We start from the raw sequence: 18,786 nt of genomic DNA, 5'->3' as shown, positions 1-18,786 counted from the left end.
TGCCATAAATGGTCTACCACCTGCTCCAAATTTCATTAAGCTTTACCTTGAAAATACAAATGGATATCTCATTCAATTCCATAATATTTTCACATTTGCTTTAATATAAAAATATTTTTTTCAGAGATTTTAGCCTATATTTTCAATGTCCTACTCCTTCTTCAAGAAAATCTTCAAGTAAAACTGATCTCCAAAAAGATAGACCAATTATTTGAGATGGTGTCCTCAGTGTGAGAAGTGTTAGCCCAGGGTACCTAACTTGCTCAAGAAAAATAAAAATACCCTTATTGTTTCAGCTAGAATTAATTTGTCCTATCAACCAAATATTTAGTACAGAAGCTTAGTTTCTTCCTCAGTGTGAAGGCAACTGATTCTGAAGGGTTGTGGGTAAAGTGGAATTGAACAAAACAGATGGACTGAGTAATTCAGCAGGAAAAAGGAGCCTAACACATTAGTTAGACAGATGCAGTTCACCAACTCTAAATAAGCATAAGACTTGACATAAGGCAGACCATGTTATAAGCAGGGTATTTTTATTTTATACTGAGATGTAACAGCATGTGAGAGAAAGAAAATGTGTGCATGTGTGTGTATGTGTGAAAGACAGAGAGAAAGAAAAATTGGAGAAGGGGCAAAAAAAAATCTGCTTTTGTAATAAAAAATACTGCAATTTAATGGGGAAAAAGTACAGAATTTAGAGCTAATTCAACCATGAATGAGAACACTATATGTAATATTTAATAGTGCAATTTATCACATTCATTCAAATTTCAAAGATTTAAAATGTTTTTTAATTTCATCTTAGAATTGATGAAATGCAGTGATTTCTCTGAATCCCATTAGCAAAATGACAGTGAGGGATAAATGAGGTAACATATGCCTAACATAAGGTAGGTCCTCAGGAAACATAAGAAGTATTATTATTTCCACCCCTTTTTTTTTTTTTTTTTTTTTTTTTTTTTTTGCCAAAAGCAAGTTAATATCTTTCTTCCCCAAGATACTAATAGGGAAGAAATATTAATGGTGAAATATTACCAAGGTAAGTTATATTTTATTGTTCACTGCAAAAGTTTAAATTGCAAAAGGGAGCATTCACCTCATCACAAACGAAAACAATATACCAGTGGAAAAAGCAAGGCCGTATTTATCCTCCCCAGTTTTTTCTGCACTTATAGAATATATAAGCATATCTGCACACATGTAGAAAGCAATACATCTCTTTAAAATACACTTTTCCAACCACAACTTCTGGGTTTGCAGGACAACACCCAACCAAGCCACATTGGTCAGGGCACTCAGCCATCCTTTTTGGTTTTTTGCCCAATTTTTTCTTTTTTCTTTTATTTTAGAGAAAGGAGAAGGGAGAGAGAAAGATAGGGTGAGAAACATCCATCAGTTGCTTTCCATCCACAACCCAGGGGACCAAATCTGCAACCCTGGAATGTGCCCTGATTGGGAATTGAACCAGCAACCTTTCGGTTCACAGGACAAGTCCCAGCCAACTGAGCCACACCAGCTGGGGCTCATCATCCTTGACAGAAACTAATGACTTATGTATACAAGGAGAATATCTGGATTAATAACTATAATATCGATATTTCATAATAATAACTATATAATTAATAACTATTAATCAAGGTTGATGCTGGTTCAATGCCCAAAACCAGCAAGAGGACAAGGTCCATAGTCTCCCAGTGCTGATACATAGAGCATCCGTTTGCACAACTCTAAATATCAGATGGAAGAGGTATGGCCATGTAGACTAACAATTTTTCAGTTTATCCTCAGACTAACTAAATCATAGGATATTAAGCCCACAGCACCTAAGAAACACTTAAGTTTGCAGAGGATTTCATTTATTTATATGGGGAAGGGAGGAAGAGAAACATTGATTTGTGAGAGAGATATTGGTTGGTTGCCTCTTACAGACCTCCATGGCCCCAGCTGGGAACATGGTCTGCAACCCAAGCACGTGCCCTGACCAGGAATCAAACCAGCAACCTCAATCCACTGAGCTACACCAGCCAGAACTTAACCTTCTGTTTTACAAACTATGCTTGTACTCATGGTCTCCTCTTTTGCCGAGATGCAAACCCCTCCCAATCCACTACTAAGATCCTTCTCCAAATGGAGCTAACTATATATAGCACAGCTGGCTTCAGCCCTAATTACACAGGTTACTTTACTCTTACCACTGTTTACATCATTTGCATGTTGTTTTTCTTAGGAAATTGAGGAGGGGATCCTGAAACCCAGACAACTGGTCGGTTATAGTTGGACCCTCTCCTCCTGGCTAAGCTTCAGCTTTGTTCTTGGCTCTCAGCACTCTTGACTCATAGGAATGTAAACACTGGGAAAACTCACCCTCTTTATCTTGTCTCTTACTTCCAATGTCCCTCTGAATTTACTGACCTAACATATTTTATTTATAATAATTAATAAACCAAATACATTTCCTTCCTTCAATTAAACAGATCTTTTTTTCTTCTTTAATATCAAAACAACACACAATGTACAAGGCAAGAAGGTGGGATGAGGCATCCACAATGAAAACGGCAAGGACTGGGAACATGAAGGGCTGCGGCGGCAATGCCGGCCTAGCCAATTTATTAATGTGTGTCAGTATAGAGTTGTGGTTGATGCAAGAGCTTGGAAACTCAGACAGACTTGGATTCCAGAATTGGATAAGCCAGTTCTTAGCTGGGTAATCTTGGAAATAATAATAGCAGGCTCATAGGCTTGTTGCAAAGATTAAATGTTAGTAAGTACATAGCAAAGTTCCCAGTACAGGATGAACCTCAATAAATAGTAACTTGGGATTTCCATTTCTTATGAATAAACTACACCACCCCTTAGACCCGTTAAAAGACAATGCACAATACAGATTTAAGTGATAATTGAGTTTTTATTGGTTTCTATAAACATAAAAATATTCCTGAGGAGGAAAGTATTATTAAGTCTTTGGATAGGATTCAGGAAGGAATTAGCACTATGCTGTAATGAATTTAAAGGGGAAGACATGGTTTTTGTCCTCTCTGGAGCAAGACATGGAATTTTTTAATGACTTCATTTTTCAAAGGAATTTTAGGTTTACAATAAAACTGAGAGGTACATACGAGTTACGGAGATTTCTGATATATTCACTGCTACCACACATGCATAGCCTCCTCCATTTTCAACATCACTTACCAGAATGGTATTTTTTTTTAAAGGATGAACCTAATTGACCCATCATAATTATCCAAAGCCTGTAGTTTACTATGCAATTCTCTCTTGGTGTTGTATGTTCTATGGATTTTGACTAAAGCATAATGACATACATCCACCATTAAATTATTTAGAATTTTTTCCCTCTCCTAAAAATTCTTTATGCTCTGCCTATTTATCTCTCCCCACTTCCACCCCTGGCAACCATTAACCTTTTTACTTTCTCCATAGTAGTGCCTTTTCCAGAATTTCCTGTAGCTGGAATTATAGTAGGTAGCATTTTCAGATTGGCTTCTTTCACTTAGTAATGTACATTTAAGGTTTGTCCATGGCTTTTCATGGCTTGATAGCTGATTTCTTTCTAGCATTGGATAATACTTCCATTGTCTGGATATACTACAGTTTATCCATTAACTTACTGAAGGACATCTAGTTTGCTTCCAAAACTTGGGAGTTTTGGCAACTATGAATAAAGTATACATCCATGTACATAGTTTTGTGTAGACAAAAGTTTTGAACGTTTTTTGGTAAATACCAAAGAGAGAGATTGCCGGATTGTCTCATAAGAGAATAGTTAGTTTTGTAAGATATCACCTCCCGTCCAAAGTGGCTGTACCATTTAGCATTCCCACCAACAATGTACAGGAGTTTTTGTTGCTCCAGATCTTCACCAGCATTTGGTGTTGTCAGTGTTTTGGATTTTGGCCATTGTAATAAATGTGTAGTGGAATCTGAATGTTGTCTTAATTTTCATTTCCCTGATGCATACAGTGTAGAAGATCTCTTCAAATGCTTATTTGTTATCTGTATACTTTATTTGCTCAGGTGTCTCTTAAGGTTATTGGCCCAATTTTTAATTGAGTTATTTTCCTATTGTTGAGTTTTGAGTTCTTTGTATGTTTTGGATAATAGTGGATTTTATCAGATGTGTCTTTTGCAAGTATTTTGCCCCAGTGGTTTGTCTTCTACTTTACGTGATGTCATCTTCCACAGAGCAGAAATTTCTTTTTTCCTATTTTCTTTTTTAATTAAGTAAAGTTTGTCATTTATTTCTTTCATGGATTGTGTCTTTGGTGTTATACCTAAAAGAGCATTACCATACCAAAAGTCATCTAGGTTTTCTCCTATGTTATCTTCTAATAGTTTCATGATTTTGCATTTTACATTTAGATCTATAATCCATTCTGAGTTAATTTTTGTAAAGGGTGTAAGGTAAGACTTGGAATTTTAAAAGGTAAAGATTAATGCACTGCAACTGTACCAGCCAGGTTAAGTGTTGCTTGATTGGGTGAATAAAGCCATGTAGGAATTGAGAACAAGGGGAAAATTAGTTAGGAGTGGAGTTAATTAAGAACTTCTTCCTAGAGGAAGTGAAGTTTGAAGGAAGTCATAATTAAAACTTTAGGAGGGAAGCTGGTGAACTAGTATAAATAACCTGGATTGTGCAGACTCTAGAAAGCATACAGTGTTTACTCTGATAAGAAAAAAAAGAAGGTGATGGGAAAGAAGAGGGGGATTTTTTTCAAATACATAAAGATCTGTCTTATGAAGAAAAGTGGCTGCCCCGATAACACCTAGGCTGATGGTACCTCCCAGCTCATCTCCCCTTCTGTATACATGGTTCCAATACACAAAAATGGCCACTGCACCCCTTTCGAGTACTTAACTGCTCCACCATGGCCCCAGGTGATTGAACAAGAATAGCATCTAATCCAAGTTAGGCGTTCCAATCCTCTTTTCTGGAAATTTGGAATTGGTCCAGGGGTAACTGAACCACTAAATGGAAGTGACCTACACCACTAAATGAATGAATGGAGCAGAGCACTCTCTTGCCAAACTGCATTAGACTGTGACCCAGTGAGAAATAAACATTTATCATATTACGCCACCAAGATTTGGGGAATGTTTCCAACAATGGGTCACCTACTTTGACTAATATAATAAATTAAACTATATCACCTTTAAATAGCCATTCAAACTCTTAGATTTCTTAATGAAAATAAGACTTTAAAAAAAATCTAATCTATAGATGACTTGCAAGATGGATCAAAGAGGAGAAAATGGAAGCAGACGGATCAGTTAAAAATCTCATACAAAAATTTAGCATGCACATATTAGGGACCTAAATGTGGGACTAGGACAGAAACAGAAAATAAAATAAAGCTGAGAGAAAGATTACTAGAGAGAAATCAATAACAACTAATCGTATTAATCATGCCTTTTTATTTCCTGAATTTCTGATGATTGACCCCAAGGAGAATGATGCTCCCAGGAATTGCTAATTCCTAGTGATAGTCAAGACTTGCCTGTGAGCATGACTTTATATGCAAACTAAGCAATCGTGATCTCACATCCCAAGTACCCGCTTCATAGGGCTCTCGCTCACAGGGCTCTCACACTGACCCATTATCCACTTGCCTTAATCACCAAAAGGTCAGGTACTAGACAAAGAGAGACAGCCCCTGTGCCCCAGAGCCTGCTGAAGTTATTCAAACTAACAAAAGGTAAGCCTGTTTCATTCATTTCTTCCCTTGAAAACCACAATAAAGACTCTTGTCCACATTTTTGCCTCACTCCTGCTGCCTCCTGACCAACCCTGTGCTTCCCAACATGGCCTAATTGGGCATGTGTGCCCCTCTTCTTGCCGCTGTGAGTAACAATCTATCTTTTTCCTTGGAGGTTGTCTCCTGGTCTGATGGCCTCAATGTGTCTGAGTAATAATAGCACCCACATTTAAAAACACTGATTGGGTGAGATGGGCAAGAAAGAAAGAGCCAAATACTACCTCATCTCGTACCACTCTCCACCTGCCCACTGTATTTCAGTGGCCTTTTAGTACCTTGAACACATCGAATTCTTCTCCAAATCATCACATTCACACATATCCTTCCTTCTGCCTAGAATTTTTATCCTTTCCCTTCACATAGCTCTCTGCTGGCTCTTTATTCAAATGTCACTTTCATAAGAAGCTTTTCTTGACTCCTAAATCTAAATTATGTGCCCCCTCATTATTGTCTTTCATACGCTCCTGAATTTTTTCTTTCATAGTAGTTACTACAAATTACTATTTAATTTGTAATTATATGTGTATATATACACATACATACATACATACCTGTAGGTGTTTATTTAAAGTCAGTCTGTCCCCCTGGATTATAAATATCATGAGGACAGTGGTCATGTTTTTTTTTAAATTTCAATATTTTATACCCAATGCCCAATATAGTACCTGATACTATGGAGTAATAAAAGCCAAATAGATATTTGATGAATGAATGAATGAATGAATGAATGGATTCCAAGATTTCTAATCTGAAACACTGGAGAGATGATACACATTGTCTGAGTCAGTATTCATATATTGAAGAAGAACAGTATTTATAGAATCAAATAATTAAAGACTTAGGGAGTAAAAACAAATCAGGGAATATCATCTGTCTGGCACAGCGTCTGGCACACTAGAGTAGGTCAATCAACAGACATTAGTTCCACCCCTATATCTCTTAGGGCTCATACCCCAAACTATCAGATGAATCATCTGCCACAGTGGAACTTGCACTGAAACAGAAAATACACAGTCCAGCAGAAGTAATGCTTGCCTGACTGTAGTTGGTAGGGTAATAATATGGGTGCAATAATTTATAGTTTTAATTTGAACATTTCACCTAAAATGTCATGGAGTACTTGAGTGTGATAATGTTATGTCACAGAATTACATGCTTACAGTTTTGTAATAAAAAATTTTGTAATTAAAAAGGGGAGTTATTTGTGCCCAACCCTTGTATAGAGTTTTAGATACTGGTCTTCTTAATACCAAAAAGGGCAATAAATACTCCAGGCAGGATGTAATAACTTCAGAAGCATCAGGCCCATAAAAGAACCACACTCTACCTTGTCAATAGCCAGTATTCCATTTAAAGCCTTCTCATGCATCTCAGTTCTCATACTCATTGTGCCACCTCTAGTCTCTGCCCAACCTTTTGGCTCCAGGCCTTCAACAAGCACATAAACCTGAGCATTCCTATCTCTCATTAGACAACGTATACTCATCTTGGCAAGCCTGACCCTACTCTAACCAAGCAGACCTGTGCTAGACCTATTCCCAACCTTTAAGGGAGCCCAGCTTTTAAACAAGTCATCCAACTAGACAAAGGCGTCTTTCCTCCACAGCTGACCAAATTTTTATAATAAAGGAAACTTGTGGAGCACATTGGAGACAGTAAATTTTCCCCTTGAGAACTATTTTATATTTTACTATATTAAAAAAATTTGTTGTTTATTATTATGCAAAAGAAAATCATATCTACAGGTGGCTTCTTTTTTAACTATACTTTATTCATTATGCTATTACAGTTGTCCCATTTTTCCCAATTTACCCCCTCCACCCATCACCTCACACACCTTTGTTCATGCCCATTGGTCATATATATAAGTTCTTTGGCTACTCCATTTCCTCTGCTGTACTTTACATCCCCATGGCTAGTCTGTGACTACCAATTTGTATTTCTTAATCCCCTCACCTCCTCACCCATTCCCCAACCGCCTCCCATCTAGTAACCACCAAAACGCTCTCCATAGCCATGATTCTATCTCTGTTCTTGTTAGTTGGTTTTTTAGATTCAATTGTTGGTAGATATATATTTATTACCATTTTATTGTTCATAGTTTTGATCTTCTTTTTAAATAAGTCTCTTTAACATTTCACGTAATAGTGGTTTGGTGATGATGAAATCCCTTAGTTTTTTCTTGTCTGGGAAGCTCTTTATCTGCCCTTTGATTCTAAATGATAGCTTTGCCGGATAGAGCAATCTTGGCTCTAAGTTCCTGCTTTTCATGACTTTGAATATTTCTTGCCAATTCCTTCTAGCCTGCAAAGTTTCTTCTGAGAAATCAGCTGACAGTCTTACAGGGTCTCCCCTGTAGGAAACTAACTGCTTTTCTCTTGTAGCTTTTAAGATTCATTCTTTATCTTTAAACTTTTGAATTTTAATTATGATGTGTCTTCGTGTGGGCCTCTGCGCATCCATCTTCTTTGGGGCTCTCTGTACTTCCTGGACTTTCCATGTGTATTTCCTTCACCAAATTAGGGAAGTTTTCTTTCATTATTTTTTCAAATCGATTTCCAATTTTTTGCTCTTTCTCTCCTTCTTCTGGCACCCCGATGACGCGAATGTTGGACCTTCTGAATTTGTCTCAGAGGCTGCTTACACTATCCCCAGTTTTTTAGATTCTTTTTTCTTCTAGTTGTTCTCATTGGTTGCTTTTTGCTTCCTTATGTTCCACATCATTGATTGGATTCTCACCTTCACCCACTCTACTCTTTATTTCCCTGTAAATTGTTCTTTATTTCAGTTAGTGTATCCTTCATTTCTGGCTGGATCTTTTTTATGCTGTTGAGGTCCTCACTAAGTTCCTTGAGCATCCTTATACCAGCGTTTTGAACTCTACATCTGAGAGATTGCTTACCTTCCTTTTGTTTAGTTCTTTTACTAGAGTTTTGATCTGTTCTTTCCTTTGAGCCAGGCTTCTTTGTCTCCTCATTTTGGCAGCCTCCCTGTGTGTGTTTTGATGTATTAGGTAGAGCTATGACGTCCTGTCTTGGTACCATGGCCTAAAGTAGTAGGTGTCCCATAGAGTCAAGTTGCACAGCCCAAGCTAGGTACTTGTCGTATGCCCTTTGTATGGACTAAGCACACTCTCCTCTTGTAATTGAGCCTTGATTGCTGTTGGCAAGTCAATGGGAAGAATTTACCCAAGCCAGTCAACTGAAAGAACAGGCAATGACCACTGACCACAAACCTCTGCCCTCTGTGGAAGGTCAGTTGTACAGGGGCAAGGTGGTGCTGCTCTGTCGTGGTCTGTAGCTGTCCACTGGTTTCTCAGACTCTGGTGTTTCCCAGGTGGTGCAGGCCAAGATCAGTGTCAACCTGTGTTCTGCCCAGGGCCACCCTGCCTGAACTACACAGCAATCTGCAGATGGCTGTTCCTTATGTTGGGATTGGAGTTTCCCAAGTGACATCAAGCTATGATCCTAGGCTGGCTGCTGCTAGTGCTGGGCCAGGAGCCACTTAGCAAGAGGTATGGGAGCTGGGGGCTCGCTGAGGCCAGCTGTTGCTTACTTGAGAGAATTTAGGAAGTTGTGAAGCATGAGCCAAGACCAGTCATTCACATGGAAAATCCACTGTTAACAGCTTGGGTGAGCCCATAAGCTGGGTGAGATGGAGCCTCAAGGTATCTCCAGGGCAGGGTAAACTGTGTTAGCCAGGTTGATGGAGTCTCAGATATGGCACCTGCCTGTCATCTTTGAGGATATGTGAGGGGAGAGTTCAGAGAAGGAACAATGGCCTCTGCCAGGCCTCTGTCTGGGAGAAAGCTCTCCCAGCTCTCACCTTGATGCCAGACACTTCAGTGTCTCCCCATATGCCACTGGTGCCTTTCAAGCTGCTATCCCAGTGCCGGAGCGCAGGGGGAGTGAATCTGAGTAAGTCTGTATGTGGGTTCTTTAAGAGGAACAGGTTGGGACACCAGAGGTTTCTTTTGCCAACTCAATCCCCACTGGTTTTTGCACCCAGAAGTTATAGGGACTTATCTTCCTGGCACTGGAACCCTGGGCTGGGGGGCCTGGTGTGGTGCTGGGACTCCTTGCTCCTAAGATATTCTTCCTGAACTTTTATCCACTACACTTGGGTGTAAAACCAGCCCATTCTACATCTCTGCATCTCTGCCCCTCCTACCAGTCTGGATGGATGTGATTTCTTTAATTCTGTAGTTGTCAGAGTTCCATTCAGCTGGATTTCTGATGGTTCTGAGTGATGGTAGTTTTATAGTTCCGTTGTAATTTTGATGTGACTGTGAGGAGGCAAGTTGTGTTTACCTACACCTCCATCTTGATCAGAAGTCTAATGGTGGCTTTGTTTAAAAAATATAAAGCAGGAATGTACGCAAAATGTCAGGTTTTATTGTATTTGCAAAGAATTAGTTTTGAAGTAAAATAAAGATAGCTGTAGTTTTAAAGTAACATATTAGTATTAATTAGAAGTTTCTTCTATTTTTTTGATGTACTTAGAACTTTTTGAGTGTAGGATTTTACAATGTTTACATGCAATTGCATTTTATAAGTGTTCTATGTGTGTAATATAGTATTTTAAACTGGAAAGTGCTGGCTGGAGTAAAAGGTCTGGCTTTTTTCTGGTCCCCATGATGTTGCCTATGCTGCTAGACTATAGGTTAGTATTGCTTTGTATCATGAGGCTAAGAAATTCTATGTTGCTTATAAATAGAATAATTAAAAAAGCAATTAACATGTATTGAACAGAAGAGAAAAAATTGCTCAGCAAATATGTGGTGGGAATATCCTCTTGCAGAAGCAGAAGAAGAAAAAGAAATGCTAGTTTAGATTTTCCTAGAACATTTCAGTCCTTGCAAAATGTTCACTAAAATAGGCATGTTACGCTCAAGCTTGAAACATTTTTGGAGGACAATTTTTAAATTAATAGCATCACATTCTAGCCTTTTTTATTCATATTTCATAATTGTCCTTTAATCATTGTTCAGAGCTAACTGAGTTTGTTTATCCAGCATATTAGCATGACTTCAAAAAATGGAGGAGGGAGTTGCAGCCCTCAGTTCTGCAAAGACCCACTTGCTGAGCAGATTGACATGTGTTCTGTGAATTCTGTTCTTTTGGGGTAATAATTTAAGGATATCGAACAGAAATCACTAATGCACTGTAAGACATCTTTTAAATCTCCCATCTCCAAGGCCTATTAAATGGATGTTAAAGGATTACAAGGCTGAGTATCATCTTGCTAGCTAAGGACAATTAGGTAAGTTAATAGGTGTGATTTATCTATCTCCATGGATAATAAGAATGAATTTGAAGATTGCTTCGTAATATAAAGAGCTTGGCTCAACTTCAAACTGCTCTTACCATTGTCTTCAGTGTTAATTCACTGAGTGTCTGGGGACTACTCTTTCCTGACCAACTCTCTGCAGTTACAATTGAAAACCACATGTAAATACAATTGGATACTGTCTTATGCCATGTGATATTTATAATATATGACTGGGATAGGCCACATGATATGTATGATTTATATAATTCTAGATTTTATATACATTCCTTAATTCCCTACTTGGTCTCATTCTAACCATTGGTCCCTGTAAAGGACCCAATCCTTTTTTTAGCTAAACTCAAAATTCCCCAAGATAGATTGAATTAGATGCTATGTTGACTAGTGTTATTATACCTGGTATCTTGCTTTTTCTTTAATCTCACCATTCTCTAAAGACTTCAAAATAATCTCACTTTAAATGCCATATTAGACCAGATTTTCCTAATAGACATTTTTAGAACATTCCATCCAAAAATTGCAGGTTACACATTTTTCTTAAGTACATATGGAACATTTTCCAGGATACACCATCTATTAGGCCACAAAACAAACCTCAATAAATTCAAGAAGATTGAATTTATGTCAAGCATAATTCTTGGCCAAAATGGCATGAATCTAGAAATCAACTACCTGGAGAAAGCATGTTTGTGCAAAGATTAAACAACATGCTAATAAACACCCAATGGATCAATGAGAAAATGAAACAAAATCAAAAACTACCTTAGGATAAATGAAAACACAGCTTTACAAATTTTATGGAATGCAGTAAAAGCAGTTATGAGAGGAAAGTTCACAGGTATACAGGCCTACCTCGAGAAGCAGGAAAAATTCCAAATAAGCAATCTAACTTTACACATAAAGGAATTACAAAGTTAAGAACAAACAAAATCCAAAATAGAAGGAAGGAAATAATAAAGATCAGAGTGGAAATAAATAAAATAAAGACTTGGGAAACAATAGAAATGATCAGTGAAAATAGTAGCTGGTTCTTTGAAAGGATAAATTAAATAGATGAACCACTGGGCTCATCAAGAAAAAAAGATAGCCCAAATAAATGAAATAATAATTGAAAAAGAAGAGATTACAACTGACACCACAGAGGTACAAGGATCATGAAAGGATGCTATGAACAATTATATGCCAACAAATTGGACAATCTAGAAGAAGTGAATAAATTTCTAGAAACATATAACCTTGCACAGCTAGACCAGAAAGAAACAGAGAATCTGAACAGACCAATTACTAGCAATGAAACTGAAGCAATAATAAAAAAATTCCCAACAAACAAAAGCCCAGGGCCAGATGGCTTCACAGGTGAAATTCTACCCAACATTTGAAGAAAATTTAATACCTATCGTTCTCAAAGTATTCCAAAAAAATTGAAAAGGAAGAAAACTTCCAAATTCATTCTACAAGGCCAGTATTACCACAATACCAAAACCAGACAATGACAAAATAAATAAAGAGAATTACAGGCCAATATCCCTAATGAACATAGATGTAAAGATTATCAGCAAAATACTAGCACACTGAATTTAACACATTAAAAGGATATACACCAGGGACACAAGGGTGCTTCAATATCCACAAAACAATTAATGTAATTCATCACATCAAGAATACCAAGGATAAATATCATATGGCCATCTCAATAGATGCAGAAAAAGCATTTGACAAAATTCAATATCCATTTATGATAAAAAATGTCCTACCATTTATAAGCAAGTACTCCAGGTGCACTCTCATTCCCCCACCGCCCCCCACCCCCACCTCCACTCTCTGGCACCCTGAGCCTTTCCATCTGCAGGGACACAGGATCTGATCATCATGTTCTTGCTGAGCTATTGTTTGATATCTCTGAACTCTGAAATCCCAGCAATTGTGCTGAACCAGCAACCTAGATTAGCCATTTTCTCAAAGCTAGTGACAGGAAATCTAAGCTAAAAACCTGCAAAACTGCAAAGGGAGTAGGAAACAGGCAAGGCCTGAGGGATGAACAATGGAGTCTTGTTGCAGCTCCCTGGGCTTACTTGGTGATTCGGTTCCCAGGGCCAAGGCAAAGTCACCCTGTGAGTTTACTGGCACACCTCAAGAGATGTATAATTATTAAATAAAGCATAATAAGAGGTAGACAGGCTGGGCTTCATTCAGAAAGACTGACACTATCTTGAAATTATTAATAATATTTCCCTGACCAGTGCAGCTTGGTTGGTTGGGTGTCATCCCACAAAGCAAAAGGCCACTGGTTTGATTCCCAGTCAGGGCACATGTCTGGGTTGCAGGTTTGATCCCCAGTTGGGGTGCATACAAGAAGCAACTGGTTGATGTTTCTTTCTCACATTGATGTTTCTCTCCCTTTCTTTCTCCCTCCCTTTCCCTCTCTATAAAAAATAAAGTCTTAAAAAAGAATTATTAATAACTCCATCTTTGAACTTGCTTTGTAAATGAGATATGATGGGACAATGGGGCACACACTCTAGCAGAAGAGAGAAGAGCAGCATACACCTGTAAGCTGGGCCCACCAGCGAGGCCTACTGCACATCCTGGTGACCTGGCTGACCTGGCTGACCTGGCTGACCTGGTGTGTCCCTGCGCGCATTAGAGTAGTCCAGGGCATAGCAGAACTCCAAGGAGACTGGAGATTGGCTGTGGCAAAGGCGGTAGCAGAATAGCAGAGGAGAGAGGAAGGGCTCCACGGGGAGCAGTGCTGAGACCTGGAGTGGAGAAGCTACCACCTGCCCATCCCCAGAGCCAGTCCATCCCCAGAGCGGGTTCCTGGGGAGTCTGCACAAATATTAACTCTTTGACTTTTGCGTGGGGACAGTGACTGCTAGCCCTCAGGAGGTAAACTTTGTCTGTAATTATTACAAAATAAAAGCATAGGCCCTGGCCAGGTAGCTCAGTTGATTAGAGCATCCTCCTGATATGCCAAAGTTGAAGGTTCAGTCCTGGTCAGAGCACATAAAAGCACCACCCAATGAATGCATAAATAAATGGAATAACAAACTGATTTCTCTCTCTTTCTCTCTCCTCACCCCCATCAATAAATATTTTTAAAAACAAATGAGCTATTAATAAAAAAAATAAAAAGCATATACACAGATACTGCAATAAAGCATTTTCAGAAAGTTATTACCATTCAAGGAGTTTAGAAGCTTTGGTTTTGAAAACTGCTGCAACTTTGCAGAGCAGATATTCTCAGACTTGGAAGTAGAAATTAAGTGCAAAGATTGTCATATTTGATGAAAAAGAAGGCTATGTTTATATGAAGCTTTGGATGAAACAATTATTAATGAGGAAGATAGTTTTAAAATTAGTTTTTTGTTTTAACTGAAGATACAGTGATACAATCCATAAACAGGCCTAATGAATAATATGCAAATCATGGAGCCATTTGCGGGTCTCTGTACAACTTCCACAAGTTTAACAAAATGTCAGAAGAAACACTGAAATGCGATCATATGAATTTCACTGAAATTCAAATTCACACTCAGACTTACACAAAATGGATTTGAATAGTTAAATATTTCTAGAAAAATTGTCCCATGAGAATCATCAGCTCCAGATGGGCTAAAACATATTTCAAAGCAATTTATCAGAAATTATCTTAATGTCACATTAGGATATTAACTCACATTAATATTAAAAATTATGTGTGACCTTGCATTTGCTAAGTGAGACTGACATTACTTTCAGTTATATCAGTTACATCAACTGAAAGTGAAGTTTCTTAAAGTATACATTTTGATGACTTAATAAATTAATTTGCAGGAATCTGAGCCAGAAAAGTCTTATGATCAATCAATATAACATTAATCAAGTATAATTATTTATTGTATTAATAAAATTATGACATCAAAAATATTTCATATTTTTCAATTTCTAAGTTATGTTGTTACTCAGGTATCACTACTATCCCAATTACCTTCCACAATTAAAAAAATTTTTAAATGAAAATGTTTTATATGTTAAGTTCTTTTAAATGGCAAATTTCCTCTGCATTTTGAACAAAGGGCTCTGCAGTTTTATTTGGCACTGAGCCCTGCCAATTATGTAGCCATCCTAGAAGTAATATTAAATCAAAGAATTAGAATTCTCACAATTTAATTACAATTTCCACATGATCCAAAACCATAGGAGTAATTTTTCTTTTGAAAAGAGGTAGAAGAGACAAGCCATTACAGTGTGTCAAAAGTTAGATTGCAAAAGTGACTTCAACACCAACTTGGCTTATAAATAATTCTGTTCCTGCTGATGTTATTTGTATCTATAGCTTAAAAAAACACAAATTAATATTCAAAATATGGAACAATAATTAATCAAGAAAATTATACTTTGGTTTTGCAGATACTATCACATTTAATTATTTAATTCAACAAAATATTTAATCAGAAAACTTCCAGTCAAGATGGAGGCACAGGTATTGATGGCTTGTCTCCTCACACAGCCACATCAAAATTACAACTAAACTATAGAACAACCATCCATCAGAACCATTAGAAATAGAGTTGAATGGAAATCTAACAACTGCAGAATTAAAGACACCACATCCATCCAGACTGGTAGGAGGGGTGGAGACATAAAATGGGGTGGTCCCACATGCACATGTGGTGGATAAAAATTTGGGAGGGATACCTCAGGAGTAAGGAGTCCCAGCCCCACAACAGGCTCCTCAGCCCACGGTTCCAGGCAGATAAGTCCCCATAACTTCTGGCTGTGGAAACCACTAGGGAGTGAGCCATTGGAAGAAACTTCTAAAATCCCAAGCAGTTCCTCTTAAAGAACCCACACACAGACTTACTCAGACTCACTTCCTCTGAGCTCCAGCTCAAGGGTAGCAGGTGGAAGGCACCAGTGACATACAGAGAAGAACTGACGTGTCCGGCATCAAGGCGAGAGCTGGGGTACAGCTTTCTCCCAGATTGAGGGGCAGACAGAGGCCATTGACCCTTTTCTGAACCATCCCACCATAGAGGCAGAGAGATGGCAGGCAAGTGCCATATCTGAGCCTCACAACCTGGCTAACACTGTTTCCTCCACCTTGGATCGCATGAGGCTCTGCCCCAACCAATTTATGGGCCCATCCAAACTGTTAACAGTGGCTTTTCCATTTGAATAGCAAGTATTGGTTCATACTTCACAACTTCCTAAATCTTCTCAAACAAGCAACAGCCAGCCTCAGTGAGCCTCCAGGCCCTATAATTCTTGCTAAGTGGTCCCAGGCCCTCATTAGCAGCAGCCAGCCTAAGATCATAGCATGGCTTCATCTGGGAACATCCAAGCACAGAACAAGTAGCAGGCATCACTTACAAATAGCAAGTAGTAATAGCATGCTTTGTATCTCATGCAGGGTGGCCCTGAGCAGAACACAGGTTGGCGCTGACCTTGGCCTGTACCACCTGAGAAACAACAGAGCTTGAGCAACCAGTGGACAGTGACAGATGACATCAGAACACCACCACCCTGACCCTGCACAGCTGATCCTCTGTGGAGGGTAGAGGTTTGTGGTCAGTGGTCACAGCCAGTCCTTGTAATTGACTGGCCTGGGTAAATCCCTCCCATTGATCTGCCAACAGCAATCAAGGCTCAACTATGAGAGGAGGGTGAACTCAGCCCACATGAAGGGTGTACCACAAGTACCCAGACTGGGTGATAGGAGAGGCTGTGCCACTGGACCTTACAGGACACCTACTACATTAGGACATGCTACCAAGACAGGGAGTTATCGCAGCTCTACCTAATACATTGAAACAAACACAAGGAGGCTGCCAAAATGAGGAGAAAAAGAAACATGGCCCAAATGAAAGAATAGATCAAAACTCTAGAAAAAGAACTAAACAGTTTTTTCCCCCCACCGGAGCTGTGCTAGGTCTGTAGGTCTGTGGCAAGCTGCGGATGTGGGTCTTTCATCCACAGGACGGGGTTTGTGAAAGTTGTCAAAAATAAGGCCTACTTCAAGAGATACCAAGTAAAATTTAGAAGACGACAAGAGGGTAAAACTGATTATTATGCCTGGAAACGCTTGGTAATCCAGGATAAGAATAAGTACAAAATACCCAAATACAGGATGATAGTTCGCGTAACCAACAGGGATATCGTTTGTCAGATTGTCTATGCACATATAGAAGGAGATATCATAGTTTGCACAGCTTATGCTCATGAACTCCCAAAGTATGGTGTGAAAGTTGGCCTGACAAATTATGCTGCAGCATATTGCACTGGCCTGCTGCTGGCCCGCAGGTTTCTCAATAGGTCTGGCACAAACAAGGTCTATGAAGGCCAAGTGGAGGTGACCGGAGAGGAATACAGTGTGGAAAGCATAATGGTCAACCTGATGCCTTCACCTGCTACTTGGATGCAGAGCTCGCCAAAACTACTACTGGAAATAAAGTGTTTGGGGCCCTGAAAGCAGCTGTGGATGGAGGCTTGTCTACTCCTCACAGTACCAAACAATTCCCTGGTTGTGATTCAGAAAGCAAGGAATTCAAATGCAGAAGTGCATTGGAAGCACATCATGGGTCAGAATGTGACAGATTATATGCGTTAGCTAATGGAAGAAGATGAAGATGCTTACAAGAAACAATTCTCTCAATAAATAAAGAACAATGTGACTCCAGACACAATGGAGGATATGTATAAGAAAGCTCATGCTGCTATACAAGAGAATCCAGTCTATGAGAAGAAACCTAAGAAAGAAGTTAAAAAGAAGAGGTGGAATTGTCCCAAAATGTCTCCTGCCGAGAAGAAAGTTCAGGTAGCTCAGAAGTAAGCAAGCTTCCTCAGAGCTCAGGAGTGGGCTGCTGAAACCTAATAAGCCAAACCACAATTTTCTGTGTAGATTTTTCAAATAAACTTATTGAACAAATAGCTTTAAAAAAAGAAAGAAAAAAGAAAAAGTACTAAACAAAAGGAAGGTAAGCAATCTCTCAGATGTAGAGTTCAAAACGCTGGTATAAGGATGCTCAAGGAACTTAGTGAGGACCTCAACAGCATAAAAAAGATCCAGCCAGAAATGAAGGATACACTAACTGAAATAAAGAACAATTTACAGGGAAATAAAGAGTAGAGTGGGTGAAGGTGGAATCCAATCAATGATGTGGAACATAAGGAAGCAAAAAGCAACCAATGAGAACAACTAGAAGAAAAAAGAATCTAAAAAACTGGGGATAGTGTAAGCAGCCTCTGAGACAAATTCAGAAGGTCCAACATTCGCGTCATCGGGGTGCCAGAAGAAGGAGAGAAAGAGCAAAAAATTGGAAATCGATTTGAAAAAATAATGAAAGAAAACTTCCCTAATTTGGTGAAGGAAATACACATGGAAAGTCCAGGAAGTACAGAGAGCCCCAAAGAAGATGGATGCGCAGAGGCCCACACGAAGACACATCATAATTAAAATTCAAAAGTTTAAAGATAAAGAATGAATCTTAAAAGCTACAAGAGAAAAGCAGTTAGTTTCCTACAGGGGAGACCCTGTAAGACTGTCAGCTGATTTCTCAGAAGAAACTTTGCAGGCTAGAAGGAATTGGCAAGAAATATTCAAAGTCATGAAAAGCAGGAACTTAGAGCCAAGATTGCTCTATCCGGCAAAGCTATCATTTAGAATCAAAGGGCAGATAAAGAGCTTCCCAGACAAGAAAAAACTAAGGGATTTCATCATCACCAAACCACTATTACGTGAAATGTT

The 18,786-nt window shown here is 38.7% G+C and overlaps 1 pseudogene; it reads left to right on the top strand.

Moving 5' to 3' along the window:
- Positions 1 to 2,570: 2,570 nt before the first annotated feature.
- Positions 2,571 to 17,958, top strand: LOC129066841 (60S ribosomal protein L5-like; annotated as a pseudogene).
- The last annotated feature ends 828 nt before the right edge of the window (positions 17,959 to 18,786 follow it).

Source organism: Pteronotus mesoamericanus, unplaced genomic scaffold (assembly GCF_021234165.1).
Source record: "Pteronotus mesoamericanus isolate MK-2021 breed Mesoamerican mustached bat unplaced genomic scaffold, CSHL_Meso_final contig_20, whole genome shotgun sequence".
Classification (NCBI taxonomy): Eukaryota; Metazoa; Chordata; class Mammalia; order Chiroptera; family Mormoopidae; genus Pteronotus; species Pteronotus mesoamericanus.
Note: the sequence above shows the minus strand (reverse complement) of the source record. Positions and strands in the feature narration are given on the sequence as shown.